We start from the raw sequence: 19,316 nt of genomic DNA on the forward strand, positions 1-19,316 counted from the left end.
CATAAAACAGGGCTGACAATACCTAGTTCAGACTATCTTGCAGAAAAATGGAATAGATTACATACTTAGCAGAATGTCAGACCAGCCAATTACGACATGTTAATTCCATTCCTTTTCTCTTTTCTGAACCTCAATTTTATAATCTGTAAAATGAACACGTTTATATGCAGTATAATACTATATTGGCACTGATGATTTTTCTAATTCCTCCAATGTGCTTTAAAGACTTTTATTGTTATGCAATTCTTTTTTAATTCTTGCCATTTCTTTGCTCTGTGGTTTTTACTAGGAGTAACATTTAACCCACAAAGTGTGTTTGTACAGCATAAGCCAGCTGCTAAGCTTAAGTCATCCTGGGGCTTAGAAAATTCCAAAAAGCCACTTAAGAGGAAAAACAGTAGCAACCATAAAGGAAAGTCAGGAAGAAAAGTCTTTCAGGCCTCATTCAGATCAGGAGACAATATTTTCCTTCTTAAGAATGGAGAGGATATAAGCTTCAGAATGAAAGCCTATAAAACCTCTCCTATTACAACAGGATATATTCCCCAGGAAGAGCTTGCAAAGGAAGCCATACAGAATGTTCCCACCTGAATTCCTGCAAAGTGGGGGATTTGTGAAACAGCAAGTGAAAGAACAATGAAAAACAACAACAAAATAATATTATGTACTAGACATCTACTCAGCAGTGTCATGTGGGTCAAGGTGGGAAGTTTTTTCTTTGCTTTTGGAACTGGACTTTGTACAGTTGCATATAAATAAAATCTAGGCTGAAAAGTTTTGTAATCAACAATGGGATAGCATATGCCTAATCTGGGAGTGCATATAACTCCCTTCAGTGGTCCTGCCAATTCTGCATTAATTCAGGGCTGCAGCCCTAGCCGGTTTGGCTCAGTGGATAGAGCATCTGCCTGGGGTTCGAAGTGTCCTGGGTTGAATTCTGGTTAAGGGCGCATATCTGGTTGCAGGCTCCTCCCGGCCTGGGCCCTAGTCGGGGCTCATGCAGGAGGCAGCCAATGGATGTGTTTCTCTCACATTGATGTTTCTCTCTGTCTTTCCCTCTCTCTTTCACTCTCTCTAAAAATCAATGGAAAGATATCCTCGGGTGAGGAATAATTGTAATAAAAAAAAAAATCAGGGCTGCAATGTTTCCCAAATGGACTGTTGCAATAGTGTCCTAAATGGGTGGCTTTCAGAAATTGCTGCATATGAAAGTGAACTTACGAACTGCAAATTTTCCAATGCCCACGCCACATTCTAGGGCCCAGTGGTTCTCAACCTTCTGGCCCTTTAAATACAGTTCCTCATGTTGTGACCCAACCATAACATTATTTTCGTTGCTACTTCATAATTGTAATGTTGCTACTGTGATGAATTGTAATGTAAATATCTGATATGCAGGATGGTCTGAGGCGACCCCTGTGAAAGGGTCGTTTGACCGCCAAAGGGGTCTCGACCCACAGGTTGAGAACCGCTGCCTAGGCTGATGAACTCCAAATCTCTGGGGATGGGATCCAAGCACAAGTGTTTTTTTAAGCTTTCCAGGTTATTGCTTTATGCAGATGAGTTTGAAAAGCAATGTTCTAAATAGTTCCTTGCCTCTAATTTAGTATCCATCCCTGTGGCCCATCCTCTTCATTATCCAAGAACAATGAAACTCACCTGCAAAAAAAATCCTTTCAAAAGTTCCCCATTGCCTACAGGAACGTTCTCAAAGTTCATGGCAGACCAACAGAATAGCTTAATCTGCTTATGAAAACATAGGTTCCAGCCCCACTTTGGTGGGGGTGTGGGGGCTGGGGAAGCAGTGGGGGAGGGGCTGAGGGCAATAATTTGCATTTTTAATGGTCAGACCAGATGCTGCCCATGAACCTTAAATTTGAGAACGGTGCTCTCTAGGATAAAGGTCAAATCCTGTATCATGGCAAAACGGTGCTCTGTCTTCGGTCTTTGCCTAGCTTTCCAGAGCCTAGTTTGCTGAACCTCCTCCACTTTGCTCTCTTCCCAACAGCCCAGGCTCCAAGGATTCCAAATTTACGTCTCACCATGTTGCCCCCTTCGCTGGGAACATGCTTAGGTAAGTCACTTAACCATCCTGAGCCTGCCTTCTCATCTGTAAAATGGGGATCGTCATTTGCTTCATTGTGGCCGTTTGAAAACCAACTGAAATACTAGATTTGAAAATGTCTAGCTCTGGGCCTTGTCCAAAGTAAAGGCTTAATATTCGTTCGTTCACTAATTCCAGAACTTGTACATTCTGAGTGTCTAGCAGAGCTGTGCTTGAAAAATGCTAAAGAAGTATCAATTGAGGAGTTAAGGCCTGAACCCGGGGATGACAATCCTACTACAGTAGAGTCAGCATATTTGCAAAATGAAAAAAAAAAGTGGGGGGGATGGGTTAATTTGTCATACTATTAGGATTTCACAGGCCACCCATCAAATGTACTAAAAAAAATAATCCCTAAAAAAATGGGATGCCTGATCTTCTTAGTTCCGAGGCAGCTTATTCAAGAGTGGAGTTTTAAGAATTGAATAAATAACTGCGTATATTAAACACTGGGTTAAATTCAGATTCCGGCCTAAAGGTCCTTGCAATCTAAAGGGAACAGCATGCAAAGATGGACACATGCACAAGGAGGAATTTATAAAGTTATTTCTTAAAGCTTTGTTATTTTTCACTTTATCCAATATTCTTGACTGATAAATGGAAGGAGGGGGGAAAAAAGGCAAGCAGAAATTGGTTCCTGGCCCCTATATATAGCAAATATTTACAAACACTAATTTGTAATTATGTTTATTGCTTTATATGCACCTAATAAATCACTGAGTTTCTTATTAATAATAATGATGATGATAATGAGAGCTGACAGTTATTGAGCATTTTGTAGGTGCGAGGCATTTAGCAAATGCTTTAGTATATGCCCTATAGCATATAGAGAGAAATATTATTAGTATTTTCATTTTTTACATGAGACTAGGGAAATGAAGATAAGCTATTTAACTTGTCTAAGGTTCTTCTCTTATCCCTACTCAAGAATGGTTCATTGCAGCTGGTGGCAGCTTGGTTTTTCCCCCTTAAAAGCTGATGCATAATGAAATAAAACTTTAAAATTCTGCAGGCCCTTTTTATAGCAAGAATATGAAATTTTGTTTGTTTTGTATTTTTCAGTGAGAAGGCCATCACCATAAAAATGGCCACAGAACTGGGAATTTTTTCAAATAAATTCATTTCAAAATATTGTGTTTATGTTTACTGTTTAATCAAGATACTGTGCTGGAAAGTACAAAGTGACTATGATTTGGCATCATTAAGTAACTTAAAACTTCGATTAATGACAGAGAAATCAATGTTTACACAACCAACTTCTATACAGATGCTTCACAATTCTCTATATTACAAGGAAGAGAACAATTATTTTTCCCAGAGAAGGAATTTTTAAAATGGCATAATAACAAAGAAAACCTTGTAAAATACTGCTAGAAAAGATAAAGTTTTATTTTGTTTTTAAAATATTGGTATGGTTGTGTCTGGTAAAGGAGGAGAAAAAATTCTAGGTGGAGAACAGAACACATTAGGTTTGTTTTGATGATGCAAGAAACAACTAGAAACAATGGGGAGATGCTATCAGGGATCAGGAAGCCAAGGAGACTTGGGAACATCATGAGTAGCATTAAGACAAAATTCCACTTGGTAGGAATATTGCAGGGAAAACTCAAACACTAGATGTTTTCTTAGACCAGATAAATTCATAATATTTGTAAACCCGCATTTATTACTGGATGTTACATAGTCAGAGGAACTAACAAAAGCCCAAACTTCCAGGGAACACCCAATTTCATGACCCTTAAACTCCTAACATAACATCGTAAACTGAACTTCCAGATTCCCCAAGTTATCATGCTACAAAGTTACACATCAATTGTACCCTCAGGGACAGGACTTCCCTGGACTCCTTATCATCTATTTCCTCCTGCAAGAGAACAGAAAGACTATCAAGAGAAAAACTGAGAACTTCTCAAGTAAGACGAGCTCGCATCAAAATAAAATTGAAGCACAAAAAAAAAAAAAAACACCAAAAAAGAAAAGAATGATATAATCACACACTCGGTTCCCATCTGATTCTTCTAAGTTTCTATCTGATCAGTTTAAAGTTCACATTATATAGTTTTAGACTCTTTTCATGGTCATGGCATATCCTCTGTCCTCATGGGGAAAGTCTGCTTTCTTTTTTTGTTAGGCTACTTAGTAAAATGCCCGCCTTCACTTATAATTTGGGAGCTTATAATTATTAAAGACTGTAAACACTTGATTTATTATAAGGTGACTTACTGAGAATAATAAGTAGTGCATCATTTTAGCACAGTGAGGATCTTGAGTCTGTGTGCTCTTCCCCCTTCCTTAACATTGTACTGGAGTTTTTATTCATTCTATAAATAAGAAAAAAAAAAGTGACATAGAGAATGATAAACATGATCACATTTCATCATTTTTAGATAGCATAATCACCTATGTAGAAATGCAATAAAAACTCTAGTTAAATAATTGGAAAAAAATAGAATTCATCAGGATTGCTGTATAAAATATCAATACACTGAAATTTTTTCTGTCTCAGGGCCTTCATATTTGCTGTTCTGTCTACCAGGAAGGATCTTTCTCCAAGGTATGTGAACAATTTCCTTCCTCCCCATATTTATGCTCTTTCCCCTTGTAACCATTATTTTTATTCATAGCATTTATAAATACTCACTATTGCAAGACATATTTCCCCACTGGACTGTAAGCTCATCTATGGAAACTCTCAAATATTTGTATAAAAGGCACAAGCATATTATTGTGGCATTGCTTTAAATAGTAAAAGCTTGGAAACAGCTTAGTTGTCCATTCAAGGGTTAACTAATAATTAAATCATGGAATCCTCATGTGTTAGAATATTATTCAATGAGAAGATAATGGTCATTAATCAACAGGGTCCTCAACCCCATACTATTGAGTGGGGGGAAAAACAGCATAGCATTATGTATGATATGATACTGATTACATACATTTTAAGATATTGACACAAACAGCTCAATGGAATATATTTGTGGCAAAAGGTAACTGTGGTCTGAAGATACATGGCCCTCTGGTGAGGAGAAGGGGAGGGACTTTAGGAGAGGAGTGTTAAGGACTTCAATATTGCCTCTAATATTTTCATTCTTAAAGATGTTCTGAATCAAACAGGACTAAATGCTAATGTGGATTCATTTTGGGTGGTATGTAGTACTGGAGGCCCGGTGCACGAAATTCGTGCAGGGATAGGGTCCCTAGGCCTGGCTGGAAAACAGGGCCAATCTGTGGGGTGACTGGTGGGGTGATGGTGGGGGGCGAGAGGGTGGCCCGCTGCTCACTGGCACCTGCCTTGGCTGGCTTGGGGCCTGTGGGCTGGGGGCAGCTCCTGTGTTGAGCATCTGTCCCCTGGTGGTCAGTGAGCATCATAGCAACCAGTTGTTCCACCATTCAGTCAATTTGCATATTAGGCTTTTATTATATAGGATTTTTTGTATCTGTTTGTTTGGCTTGGGGTTTGGTTTGGTAGCAGGGGTGTTTCATTGTTGTTTTGTTTTTATTTGTTTGCCTTCCAAATTTAAAGAAAAGAAAAAGACAGGAGAGCAAAGGCAGAATTCTATCTCAGGAACAAGAGTAGAAAAGTATACACAAGGCAAGGAAGGTAGAGAATGGGTTTGGCAGATAAAAGTCGATAGACACCTGCGCTAAGATACAAATGCTCAAGAAACACTTTAAGATCATTTCTGCTACAATTATGATGCCCTTGTAATTAGTAGAATCTTATCATCTCCCATTTTATCTCAACCCATCAAAACAGGGCAGAATGAAATGGTCTGGACCCTTAACTTTTAGGAATTGATCTTGAGGCCCTAAACAGAGGGCGCGCTGTGAAAATCAAGTGCAATTACATGCACTTGATGGTTTAAAAGCTTGAGCTTTACAGCCCCAGAGCCCACAGAGTGAATCTGAGGTTTGTCACGTCATGGCCGAGGGATTTCGAGATGGCTTGGCCCCCTCCAAACCTCCATTTCATCATGTAATAACAACATTAGTATTCAAGCTCATTATCATAGTATTATTATATGGAGGCAATAATAGTTTCACTTTATAGTATTGTTGTGAAAATTAAATTTGATCATGCTTTTAAAGCTTCTAACACAGTGCCTGGCTCCAAGGCAATAGCGCCAGTACAACAGCTATTGTTATTATTTTATCGTATTTAGTGAAACCATTGTCCTTTCTTCTTTCACGATAGGAGGCTTGATTTTCATGTAATCTGAGAAGCAGGAGATGTTATTGGAAATCGTTTTTGGTCACTTAAATATACCATTAATTTGTATGTGCTTACTTGTGCTTGTGTGTGAGGGGTGGATTGGGATGCCTGCCCAGAATTCTTATTCCTAAGACTATCTCTTCATAATCACAAATGGGCAATCAAGCCAAAGATTGCAAAAGGAGCTGCCAGATTGTAATAAGGTGACTCCCCCTCACAGCGAGGGCTGCCTGGTTGATCGAGGCAGAGTAGGGCAGCGTGTGGGCGAAAAGAAAGCGGAGTGCAGCAGACCCTCAGAGAGCACAGAGAGGACCCCCATTAGTTGGTTTTGAGAGCCTGGCCTCAATTCATTTCTTAGGTTCATTCGCATTCCTCTGCTTGAGTTATATATGATCTTCAGATTCCCCATATTCATTCATGTTTTTATTCATATTACTCGAGCTGAGTTTTTGTTACTTATGACTCCAAAAGTTCTGGTTAATAAAATGTGAGTGAAATACAAACATAGCTATTTTCCTATTTACCCATAGCTAGTATGTAAAAAGGGGATTTGACTTACAACTTAGAAAAAGTGACTGAAAAAACTACATAACTTATTGCCAAAGCTATATTGTGCATACATCTCATTGGTTTAAAAATAATTAGCACAAATCTGAAGAAATGGGAGCTTTAGAAGATTCAGAAAATAACCAACCAAGTGAGTGAGGTGTATGTCTGTAGATCGTCACCTCACCCAATTCTGTGTATTTAGACATCATAAAAGAACTTATGAAATAAGACAGAGTTCTTCTAGATTGAAAAAAAAGGTAACAGAAATGACATGACTTGGCCTAAATACAGTTAAATAATAGCAGGAGACAGAATGCAAATGAATATATTTTGTGTGTGGAATAGATAGGCTGCTAATTGTGTTCACTTATTATCATAGAAATGACATGTTTTCAGCTTTAGTTCTATGCCGCCACAGTTAATAATTGAAACACAAACACATGAAACAGTAATTTAGTAGCAGACTTTGTAATTACAAAAGTATAGTAAGGGTTTATTTTGTAAACATATGTGAGACTCCTTTGTACATGGTGTAATTAACACAAACATAAAAATATAAGGAATGCTTACAGAAAAACTCCACCCATATTATTACTAAAGCAATGGTCAAAATAAAAACATGCAAGGCTCCATGTCCAAAGGTTTCGCAAAGCTCATGCTTGGGACATATGAACTGGTTAAAAGGTCATGAAAATAGTATGTATGCTTTGAATGGTTTCCTTGATATTTATTTTATTAATATATTTTTATTGATTTCAGAGAGGAATGGAGAGGGAGAGATAAAAACATCAATGATGAGAGAGAGGAGAATCATTGATTGGCTGCCTCCTGCACATTCCCTACTGGGGATCGAGCCCGCAACCTGGGCATGTGCCCTTGACTGGTATCGAAACCGGGAACCTTTGGTCTGCAGGCCAACGCTCTATCCACTGAGCCAAACCAGCTAGGGCTTGATATTTATTTTAGAAACAAAAGCTACAATTCTGTATTTTGAATTGTTTTATTTTAGTGCAACCCTGGACTATTTTGTTTTTAGCTTTTCTGGTGGGTTGGCAGTGCAACATTGTGGCTTAAGTCAGACACTCATTTTAAATTCTTAACCACAAACTATTTGATCATGGACAAGCCTCACTGTCTACAAGGCTTGGTTTCCTCATCTATAAAGATAGGTGATTAGAAGGATTCATTTAGATAATGTATATCTTTAAAACCCCATTATATTGGCTCTATAGTAACTGAGACTTGGACTAAGATACAAATGTTCAAAAATGACTATTTTATTATGAGACTAGAGGCCCGATGCATGAAATTCATGCAAGAGTAGGCCTTCCTTCCCCTGACTGCCGGCACTGGCTTCCCTCTGGCACCCAGGATCCAGGCTTCCCCCACAGCCCAGACGTCTGGTCTAATTAACATATGCTTTTATTATTATAGATGTAGATGGTTCTTCTGGATACCTGTATTTGTAGGCTAGATAACTGACAACTGTAATACATTCTAGTACTTAAACCAGAAGATTTTCCTTGCCACTGTAAATTCAAATAGTTAAGGGGCATATTCCATAAAGTTTAACTCTACTAGGCTCTTTGTTAAACATCTTAGAGACCATCTCAATTAGTTTTCAAAACAACTCCATAATAAAATAACTATTATCCTCCCCTACTGTGTAGATGAAGGTAAGTAATAAGGCACAGTAAAGCTAGATACCTTACCATAATCAAACACATTTGACTCCCAAAGTTAATAATGCCCATATGCCCATCCTTAAATTCTGGCACATACTTAGCACAAAGTATAAGATAAAATAATACAACAGTTAAATCAAATAAGGTAAATGTTTTATATACCTACTAGAGGCCTGATGCACAAAATTCATGTAAGAGTAGGCCTTCCTTCCCCTGACTGCCGGCACTGGCTTCCCTCTGGCACCCAGGATCCAGGCTTCCCCCACAGCCCAGACGTCTGGTCTAATTAACATATGCTTTTATTATTATAGATGTAGATGGTTCTTCTGGATACCTGTATTTGTAGGCTAGATAACTGACAACTGTAATACATTCTAGTACTTAAACCAGAAGATTTTCCTTGCCACTGTAAATTCAAATAGTTAAGGGGCATATTCCATAAAGTTTAACTCTACTAGGCTCTTTGTTAAACATCTTAGAGACCATCTCAATTAGTTTTCAAAACAACTCCATAATAAAATAACTATTATCCTCCCCTACTGTGTAGATGAAGGTAAGTAATAAGGCACAGTAAAGCTAGATACCTTACCATAATCAAACACAGTAACTAATGAACTAGAACTTGAAACTAAGTGAGCCAGAAACCGAACAATTGTAAAAATTGATTCTATTGTTTTTATGTTAGTTTTAAATCACATTAATAGCTTATTCATGTGCCAGACCATTCAAAAACATAAATTTATTCTCACATAAAATATGATCTGAAGTAATGATATTTATCCTCAAATATAACAAAAGAAAAAAACCAGAGAACTTTTCAAGGAAATAATGGGAACTTGAAGAAAAAAATTAAAAAGTAGAGCTTAGTATTTGGGTTGCCTTCTCTGTGGCCCAAAGAATGTGGGGTTCCATTTCTAAACAGCGAGCCTACATTTTCAGGTGTCCCAGGTCAACAGTTATGAATGCAGAGGATGAAATGTAATTCTGGTAGGGCCAGAATCTCCCTGGTCCCCCACTGATCCCCCAAAGACAAACCTCATGGCAACATATGAATCAAGGTGATGCCAGCCTGGGAACCATACGTGGGTTATCTCAGCTTGAGGACCCAGAGAAAAGGAAAACCCATCAAGAAAGGTAGATGGTTTTGCAGCTAATCCAGGCAGAACACATTATTATTTTCGACAGAGGTGAATATTAGCAAAGGAATATTTGGGAAACCTGAAAACCCTTCATTTTCTGTGGTGGGCGCATGCACACATTTTAAAGCAAGAAGCACCGAAATCCCTATCTCCCAGCCTTCCATTTCTGAGCACGCTCGACAAAGGGTGCACTCAGATGAAACATCAGTTAGCTCTTTCTTTCATTGGGAATGTGCTTATTAACTGTTGTTCAAATAGTTTGTAGACATAACAGCCCCAGCAGTGAATGTGGCTTTGTATTTACAAGGTAGTCATTTGTTGTTATTTATAGTTCTTTTAATTTTCACCTTTTCACATTTAAATTTTCTTCCAAAGGTTATGATTAAAATAGGCACTCCTTAAGAGAGGGGAAAATTCCCTTTAATGTGCATGTTTTTCATACAGATTTTCAAGCCTCAGAAAGAATCCGGGGGGTGCCTGATTTGTTCCTTTGTCATCTTTATGGACATTTATAATTTGCTCCCTAAGAAAAACAATCATGGTATCATTATGCAAAACTAAGACACAGCTTCCTTTAGCAGAGGTCATCATTCTAAACAGATGTTCTTCCTTTCATCACTAAATTGCTCCAAATAAGAGAAGTAAAGGGAACTAACATTTATATAAAATGTTAATACTACAGAAGTCTCTGCTGGTTAATAGATGTTCATTTTCAAAAGTAATTCTTTAACTAGCAATGTGGGTATTATTATGGGTTGCTGCCTAGCAGAGTGGTCAGGGGATGGCTTTCATGTTGCGCACATTTGGGTTTGCATCTGAACGCTGCCACTTGCCAGCTGTATAACCTTGAACAAGTTACTTAAATTCTTCGTGTCTCAATTTAATTGCCTTATTTTTAAAAAATAGAGAAAATATTGGTAAATAAAGATATGATAAAAGCTTACTATAAAAACGAAGTGAAAAAATCTAGGCAGAACTCTTAACCCAATGCCCTAATATCCTTATCATTACTACTCTTCTCGCTTCTCAGAGGAACAAACTGAGGCACAGGAGTGTTATTTGAAACTGGGTCTTTCCCCCTCACCTCACCCCTCAAAAAACCCTAATGTTCGTTGCACTGCATTGCAATAGGATAATGGTGACCGAATGAGATTTTGTGAAATTAGATAGGGAAGAACAATGTGTTTCAGATTAGAAAAATACCTTTAACCTAGAAATTACCAGGCCAAGTAGACAATAGTCTCATCTGGACATTGTTAAAAATCCTAGAAACTTATTCATATAGACATGTCTCTAAAAACACTTGATTATAAAAAAAAGAAAGAACTGTACCACTGATGGGTATACTCTCTGAAAGAAAGTGAAGAGTTGAAGGGTCAAGGACGGAAATAGCAGTCTTTCCGGTGCCCCCACAGAACACCCATCTATTCTAAGGGAGAGGAAAACATCTCATGTTTTACCAACTCAATTTCAGTCATGAAAATAGCTGGTAGTAGTCCCTAGTCCTGCAATATGCCAACCTGCAAAAAAAGGAACTTAAACTTACCAATCTTAATGAAGAAGCCAAATCGAGTAAAAGACAGTATCTTCCCTTATGACAGTGGGTCTCAACCTTCTGGCCCTTTAAATACAGTTCCTCATGTTGTGACCCAACCATAAAATTATTTTCATTGCTACTTCATAACTGTAATGTTGCTGCTGTTATGAATCGTAATGTAAATATCTGATATGCAGGATGGTCTTAGGCGACCCCTGTGAAAGGGTCTTTCGACCGCCAAAGGGGTCGCGACCCACAGGTTGAGAACCGCTGCCTTATGACCTGCACACAATGTATGTCAAAGTAAGTTTCAGGTGCCTCTTCCTTCTGCTCTCTCAGCCATTATTAGGGCCAAATAACATGCACTGAGCAAACCTACAAAGAGACTGTTTGGAATTAGCAGCAGCATTTATGGAAAACCTGGTGTTGCCTGTTTATGAATGAAGAAAAAGAAGTTTTATGTTTTAGAAATAAATACAGACATTTAAAAACCAATCACATAAAATGTCATCTGGCTATATTTCCAAATGAGAGCTCTACCAGCCCCATCATAGCTCTACCTTCAAAGTTCAACTTAGGCCCACACACACCAATAGCACCCTCTACTGTCTAGCAACAGCACTGAAGCAAATTGCTACCACTTGGCAAGGAACAATTCATTCCAAAGAGAGGCTTCAAAATAAGGCGGGCGCAAGTTAAGGAGGAGAGGAGATGTGGTAGCCAACCTCCAACATGACCCTCAATGACTGCTGTCTCCTGGTCTTCACAGCCTTGTGTAGTCTCCGCCCCCATTGTACCAAGGTTGGTCTAAGTCAGTGGTCAGCAAACTGTGGCTTGTGAGCCACACGCGGCACTTTGGCCCCTTGAGTGTGGCTCTTCCACAAAATACCACGTACAGTGAGACTGAAACTTTGTGGCCCCTGCGCAGAAGTCAGTATTTTGTGGAAGAGCCACACTCAAGAGGCCAAAGAGCTGCATGAGGCTTGCAAGCTAGTTTGCCGACCACTGGTCTACGTGATCAATAAAACATCAGATATTATGGTTTGTCTTTCTAATATTGAAATATGAATGATACTGTGTCCTCCATCTCTTTTGTGAGCTCATTCATTCTCTCTTCTCTCTCACTCATTTTCTCTCCTCTCTCTCTCTCTTTCTCTCTGTTTGTGTGCGTGTGTGTGTCGCTTGTTCTGAGGAAAGCCATATTGTGAGCAGCCCTATGGTGGAGCCCACATGGTGAAAGGCAGAAGCCTCATGCCAACAGCCACAAGAATGAGCTTGGCAGGAGGTCCGCCAACCCCAGTCAAGCCTTCAGATAACTGCAGCCCCACTGACCACTTAACCACTAACTCATGGCCTCTGAGCCACGAGTACCAGACTAAGACTCTCAGATTGCTGACCCCCAGAAACTGTGTGAGATAATAAACATTTGTCGACTTTAAGATCAGGAATAATTTGTTACATAGCAACAGATAACTAAGATAAGAAAGAGGAACAAGATGATGAAGAGATGATCTGAGGGTAATAATCAAGACTGGAGATTGTAAGAATTATTTGCTTAAGTTTCCCCTTTTATTTGTGTGAGTGTGTGTGTGTGTGTGTGTGTGTGTGTGGTTTTTGTTTGTTTGTTTTTTACTCTGGGTTGTGCCAAACTCCTTCAATGTTTACATTATATATTCTGATCTAAATGTTAATATTTGCCCTGATTGCTTTCAAACACAGCCTTTCATTAACCTGGGGCAAACAATTCGAAAGAATAATGATGACAGTATTATCTATCAGAGAGGAGAGATTGGTGTAGTGTGTGCACATGTTTATATGTAGGTGTAGAGACACGTTTATACCCATACATACTGTATGCAGGCCCATATGTGTGCAATGTGCTCTTATCCAGCTTAGAAATGAAAAAGCAAAAAAAAAAAATCCATTTCACAAAGAAACACGAAGCCTTACAAAAATTCCTCCACAGACCCCTGGCAAACTTTGAGCCCAATTAGAAGTCCCTGCTTAAACATGTACTATTTTCTCCCTGTGAAATGTAAAATTCTTGAATGATTTTCATGGGCGGGTGTGGGGGGGTAAAATAAGAGAAAATAACAAGGCTGATGAGCCGTGAGAACCTGGGGCTAGAAGTCCTGAATCTTGGGCACCAAACCCCACTCAGATTACTGTCACTGCAGCCCTTGGGCTAGCAGCATCCTCATGGCTCAAATGGAAAAATTAAATAATCTTAAGTCAAAGGTATATGAATTTTTATGAATGGAGAGGGAAGTGAGGCGACCATGTGGAAAATTAACAAGGAAGCGGTAAATCTCCCTTCTATCTCTGAGAGAAAATTTACCACCGATTGAGGAAAGAAATGTCCCCCTCTCATGGGTTTTCTATGGCCTAAGAAACCAGGCTACAATCTCCATGTCCTCATTACAGTATTTGGCTTAGGGCTTCTCCATGTGCTCAGCTATGCAAGGTCCTGTGGTGGACGTATAAGAAGTATACGGCGAGTTTCCTTCACTCAAGGAAATCCCCATCTCATTTGGAAGCCACGCCTCCAGGAAGCAATCTGAGAACATGCCAGACGTTGTGTCATTTATTGCCTTGATTCAACAGAAAAGGAGGACATTCTTGGAAGAGATCGGTGGCGACAGCATTCTGGAAAAGGCTAACTCTAAAAATCGAGTTGAACTTGGAAAGAGGATCTTTCGGGTTCACACAGTTCACTCTGCCTCGCAGTCCTGCTTAGGAGAGGCGAAGTCTGTGGAATCGAGAGATGGTCAAGTTCCTCATCACTACTTTACAGGGAGGTGTAAGAGCATCCTCTGAGTTGCCAAGCATTGTAGCTGGTGGCCCTTCACCCTGTGGCTCCCCTCATGCCTGCTTCACCTTTGTTTTCATTCCTCTCTTTTCTTGTTATATATTACTAACTAGAGGCCAGGTGCACAAAATTTGTGCACTTGTTGGGGGTGGGGGTCCCTCAGCCTGGACTGCACCCTCTCGCAGTCCGGGAGCCCTCGGGGAATGTCCGACTGATGGCTTAGGCCACTGCGCTCGCCAGCCATGAGCCCGGCTTCTGGCTAAGTGGCGCTTCTCCTGTGGGAGTGCACTGACCATCGGGGGGCAGCGCCTGCATTGAGCGACTGCCCCCTGGTGGTCAGTGCACGTCATAGCAACCAGTCGTTCTGCTGTTCGGTCAATTTGCATATTAGCCTTTTATTATATAGGATGATAGCATCTGTCCCCATGCATTAATCCCTTACAATGTGCTCTCTCTGTTTCATCTAATTCCCCCAAATATCCTATGAAGTAAGGTTTATTATCCTTACTTCACAGATGAGAAAACTGAGATACAAAAGCATTAAGTAACTTGCCCCAAGTTACAAAATCAGTAACTTCACATTCCTATCTCTTTCCACTCCCCAACTCTCTTTCCACTGTGTTAAATGCCTCTCGGTCTTCAGACTCGTTTAACTATGTCCACGCTCTCCCTCCCCATCCTCCTGTTCCACCAGCAGTCCTGTAGAGCACAAACAAGCAAAAACACAGATATGGCAGCGGAGAAGTTTGAGCAGAGAGAGAAACCCTTGCTCTGAACGGTCACAGTGGCTGGCATTGAAATGGCAGCCAGAAGTGAAGCTGGTTAGAATGGAATAAAGGAGGGAAGCTAATTTCAGGTTTTAAGGTGGAGTTACAAACAGACATCAGCCTCAGATTTCCTCACACATGGTCACTGTACGAGTGGAAATACTTGCGGAGCTGCCAGGGCCGGGAGACCTTTACCTTTACCCAGGGGGCCCTGGCTCCTCACAGGAGTAACATCCTGTGTCAGACCCCCTGCATCACTGGGGCTGTGAATGGGGCAGCCTTCATAATTGGGATTTCCTTAAAAAATATTGAACTTTTTTTTTTTTTTTTTTTTTTTTTTACTATTAAACACTATCTTCAAAATCCTAGGGCAATGTTCCAAGAGCTTTGATTCACCCTGAAATGATTTGGTTCTCAGAATGTTTCAATTTCTGGATTTAGCAACTCTGAGCTGTGGTGCAGAAAAATATATTTTGAAAAATCCTTGAAGCTAAGGGCTCAGAAGAGCCAAGTAGCCAGCTAGAAATTGCAGAATATTTTATTTTATTTCCTGTTTCAGCATCCTGATTTCTGCATGGTGAGCATCTAAACAAATACAGGACAAAAATTTATACAAATTTGATATCAGGATTCAATCTTTTTCCTATTTACAATTTTTACAAAAATGAAGCTGCTACCAATGTTTGCCAATTACCCATTCCTGTGTGATTTGTATGATCTGTTTCTCATTGTGCATATAAACTCACCTAGAATAGTCCCTGGCACGTACTAAGCACTTAATGACTGTTGTCATTTTTATTAAAATAAGAAAGAGCTTTTATACTCGTTTTTTGCATCAAAGAAACATTTATTTGACCCTGACTAAACAACGAAGTAGAAATCTGTTTTTAAAGAAATATAATTTGGAGGGTCACTTTTTTTTTAGTTCTATAATTAACAGATTGAGTTGACACTGCTCACTGATTCAAATTTTTCTTCCACATTGTCATCGGCTTATTACAATTGTGGTGTTGTCTCCAACTCTCAATAAAACAGCTCTCTTAACAGGCATCAAAAACTACTTGCAAAATCCAATCTGTGACTCAGTCACAAAATTTAGGTATTAGAAAACACCCCTTCGTGTTCCCCTCTCACATTGCTCACAAATAACAAAGACCCACCACTAACCCCCTCACCAGCACCATCTCACTGGTCAGACAATTCTTGATTTTGCCTCGTCACTTTCTTCTATCTCTTCCTTTCAGTGACCATTTCCTCTGGCCTCGTTGGAATTCTTATTACCTCTCATCCAAACCAATGAAGTTCTCACCCAACTGGTATCCGGGCCCTTTCCCTTCCAGTACATCTTAAGTATCTCCACCAGCATGACTTTCTATAACAGATCAAACCAATGTTTCTCCCCTGCTGGGAAGCTTTCAGTTAGCCTGGTTCGCATGCTCCACAATGCCCCACCTGCTCAACCTGTTGTTTTATTTTTTTAATGTATTTTTTATTGTTGATAGTATTACAGCTAGTAATACCCTGCATACAGTATGTATGGGTATAGATAGTATCTTTCATTCCCGCCCCCCCTTTTTCTCCCTTCTCCCAGCTCCTTCCGCCCCCACAGGTCTTCACTACCAACTGCCCTTGTCCATAGGCTACGCGTATAAGCACGTAAGTTCCCTGGTTTATCTCCTCTTGTCCCCCCAACCTACTTGTTATTTAAATGCCTTCATAACACAGCCTTTATGTACCTTTCTAGATTGAACTTCCTATCTACAGCAATTTTTCTTACTGTTAGAAAATTTACTTAACTTGATTCCCTTAACGTGTAGGTGGTTTGTTTGTTTGTTTTAATCTGTCAGGAAGGGATTCTCATCTCTCCCCATTTCCCTCCACCTTTTGTCTCAATGTGCATTTTGTTGTTGGTTTTAACTCTAACCCCTCCTCTTTCATCTCTCTCTCTCTCTCTCTCTCATTCTCTTGCCCTTGTGCTCCTCTCTCTTTTGCTCTTGCTCTCCCTCCTCCCTAGCCCCATAGAACTTCATTTATTACTACAGTGTTTACCTAGTTTTACGAATAATTTTAAATATGCTTGAATCTGAGACCACATAACAATGGCCCAGAAGGCAAGAACCACGGTGCATTCCTTTCACAGCACTCACTGTTATGTCTAGCAGTCCATGGCTTCATAGAGGAGCAATTTCATAAATGCTCAATGAATTTAAATAACCTTATACTGTTGTAATTGAAAGTAAAAAATTACTGTGTAGATACCCATCCATGTTTAAGTATCATTGCATCTGGTAACCTGCCTGTCATCTTCATTGCTTGTACCCTTAGCAATTAGCACAAAACTTGCTAAATGACATTTAAACACTCATTGAATAAATGGCTGATAGAAGCAATAAACCAATGAATCACTAAATAAAGTGAGAAACTAAGATTAATCACTGAACAATTTTAAGCAAACAGCAATCATCTCAATTTTACAGTTTGATCTACCTCCTGAATCAGGATTCAGTACTTTTCCCAAATGGTCTAATTAAGAAAATGGTGCTAAAAGAAGTACTCAGAGTGGTTCTATTTACTGGTAACCACGCGGGAACATCCTAAACTTCAATTGGCAAGTCAACAATGAAGCAACCAGGTGTATTGTGGTCTTTCCGAGTGGTTGAAGCCTGGGTCTCTTAGGAAACAAAGGTGTGTATCAGGGGGCCAGTTTCAGAAACCAATATTTGGCATCACTTTGCTGAGGAAAGAGGAAACCCATCCAGCTGTTCTCCTGAGAAAGAAGACCTTTGAGAATAAGTCGAGAGCAAGAATAGAGCATGCAGCCATATCAAAGCTCCCTATATACACCTTCTGGCACGCTTCCCCAAAGCATCTAGTGTAGTGCTCAGCACAGAGATAAAAAATGCTATTGATTATTCGTCTAGCCCACTTCTATGTGGCCAAGAAAGGTGGGCAGCCATTGGAAAGTATTCAAAAATGCCATTCACTGCCTGAAACTGTAGGACTGATTCCCCTGAGAAACACAGTTGTTAAGTCCACACCTGCCCAAATTCTACCATGGAGAGGGTTTGAATCACTTCCTGTTTCTTTCTTTTGTTTGTTCTCACTAAAGGCATTTCAGTCGGCATAAATGTTTAAGATTAGAAAGATTAGCAGAAATTTCAAAAAGTCCTTCCCTTTGTGGGCAGGGTGACAGTCACTTTGGAAAATGAAAATTTTGAGATAGAAAAATATTAAGGAAATTATCAAGTTGTCAAAATGAAAACATAGTGAATGATGATTAGGAAAACAACGGCACTCCTTTGCATGAGTCGTCTCTAATACAATACCGTAAATCATGCAGCTCCTAGATTTAATGTTTTACCCTTTCAGTTCTCAACTACTTGAAAGCAATATATGCACCGGTTGGGACATAATGCCTGAGAATAAGTAGTTAAATGATCTTTCTCTAATTTTCTTCATTTTATATTCCAAGCAACATTTCATTTAATTTCCTCCCAATGATAAAGACATTTGTTTGCCCCTCTTTCCTTACCTTTGTGTTGTCCTTGTTGTTAATCCCACCAGAGGATATTTTTTCATTGATTATTATTATTATTATTATTATTATTTTAGAGAGAGAGTGGAAGGCAGGGAGAAGGGGGAGAGAGAGAGAGAGAGGGAGAGGGAGAAATATTCATGAGAGAGAGACACGTTGATTGGTTACCTTCTGCATGTGCTCTGACCAGGGCTAGGAATCAAACCTGAAACCCAGGTGTGTGCCTTTGACCCTCCCATGTGAAGGCCAACACTCTAACCACTGAGCAACAGTAGCCGGGCTCTTGACATTTTTTAAAAAACTTTATTGCTGAAAGTATTACAGATGTTCCCTTTCCCCATTAACCTCCTCCATCCCGCAGTCCCTCTCCCCCAGGCCTTCACTGCACTGACTATTGTCTGTGTCCATGGGTTGTGCAGATTTGCATATGAATTCTTTGGTTAATCTCTTCCTGCCCTCACCCCTTCCCTCTGAGATGCATCAGTCCGTTCCGTGCTTCTATGTCTTTGGATCTATTTTGTTCATCAGTTTATTTTGTTCATTAGATTCCACATATGAGTGAGATCATGTGATACTTGTCTTTCTCTGACTGGTTTATTTCGATTAGCATAATACTCTCCTTTTAAAAAGAGAACTGAAGCTAAAGTAAAATGATAATATTCCTGCCAAACAGGCTAATACTGCAACAAAGTCAAGGTCAAGTCACACATAAATTTTCAACTTAACGAACTCACCATTAATATTTATTGATGAACAAAATCAAGGAGCTGGGCTATCAAGTCACATCCAGCAGCTCGATAAACAGACTCCCAAGAACCTATCACTTCTTCCTAGGATGTTTTAATTTACCTTTTATCTTTTTGCCTGGCTGTTTCCTGGAAATATTTTCTCCTTTTCTCACATCAAAAGTTCATCTTTCAAAAATCAAGCAACAGATGAATTGGGAAATATTTTAATTATTTGATCTCCTCAATTTTA

This window comes from Myotis davidii, unplaced genomic scaffold, assembly GCF_000327345.1.
Source record: "Myotis davidii unplaced genomic scaffold, ASM32734v1 scaffold497, whole genome shotgun sequence".
Classification (NCBI taxonomy): Eukaryota; Metazoa; Chordata; class Mammalia; order Chiroptera; family Vespertilionidae; genus Myotis; species Myotis davidii.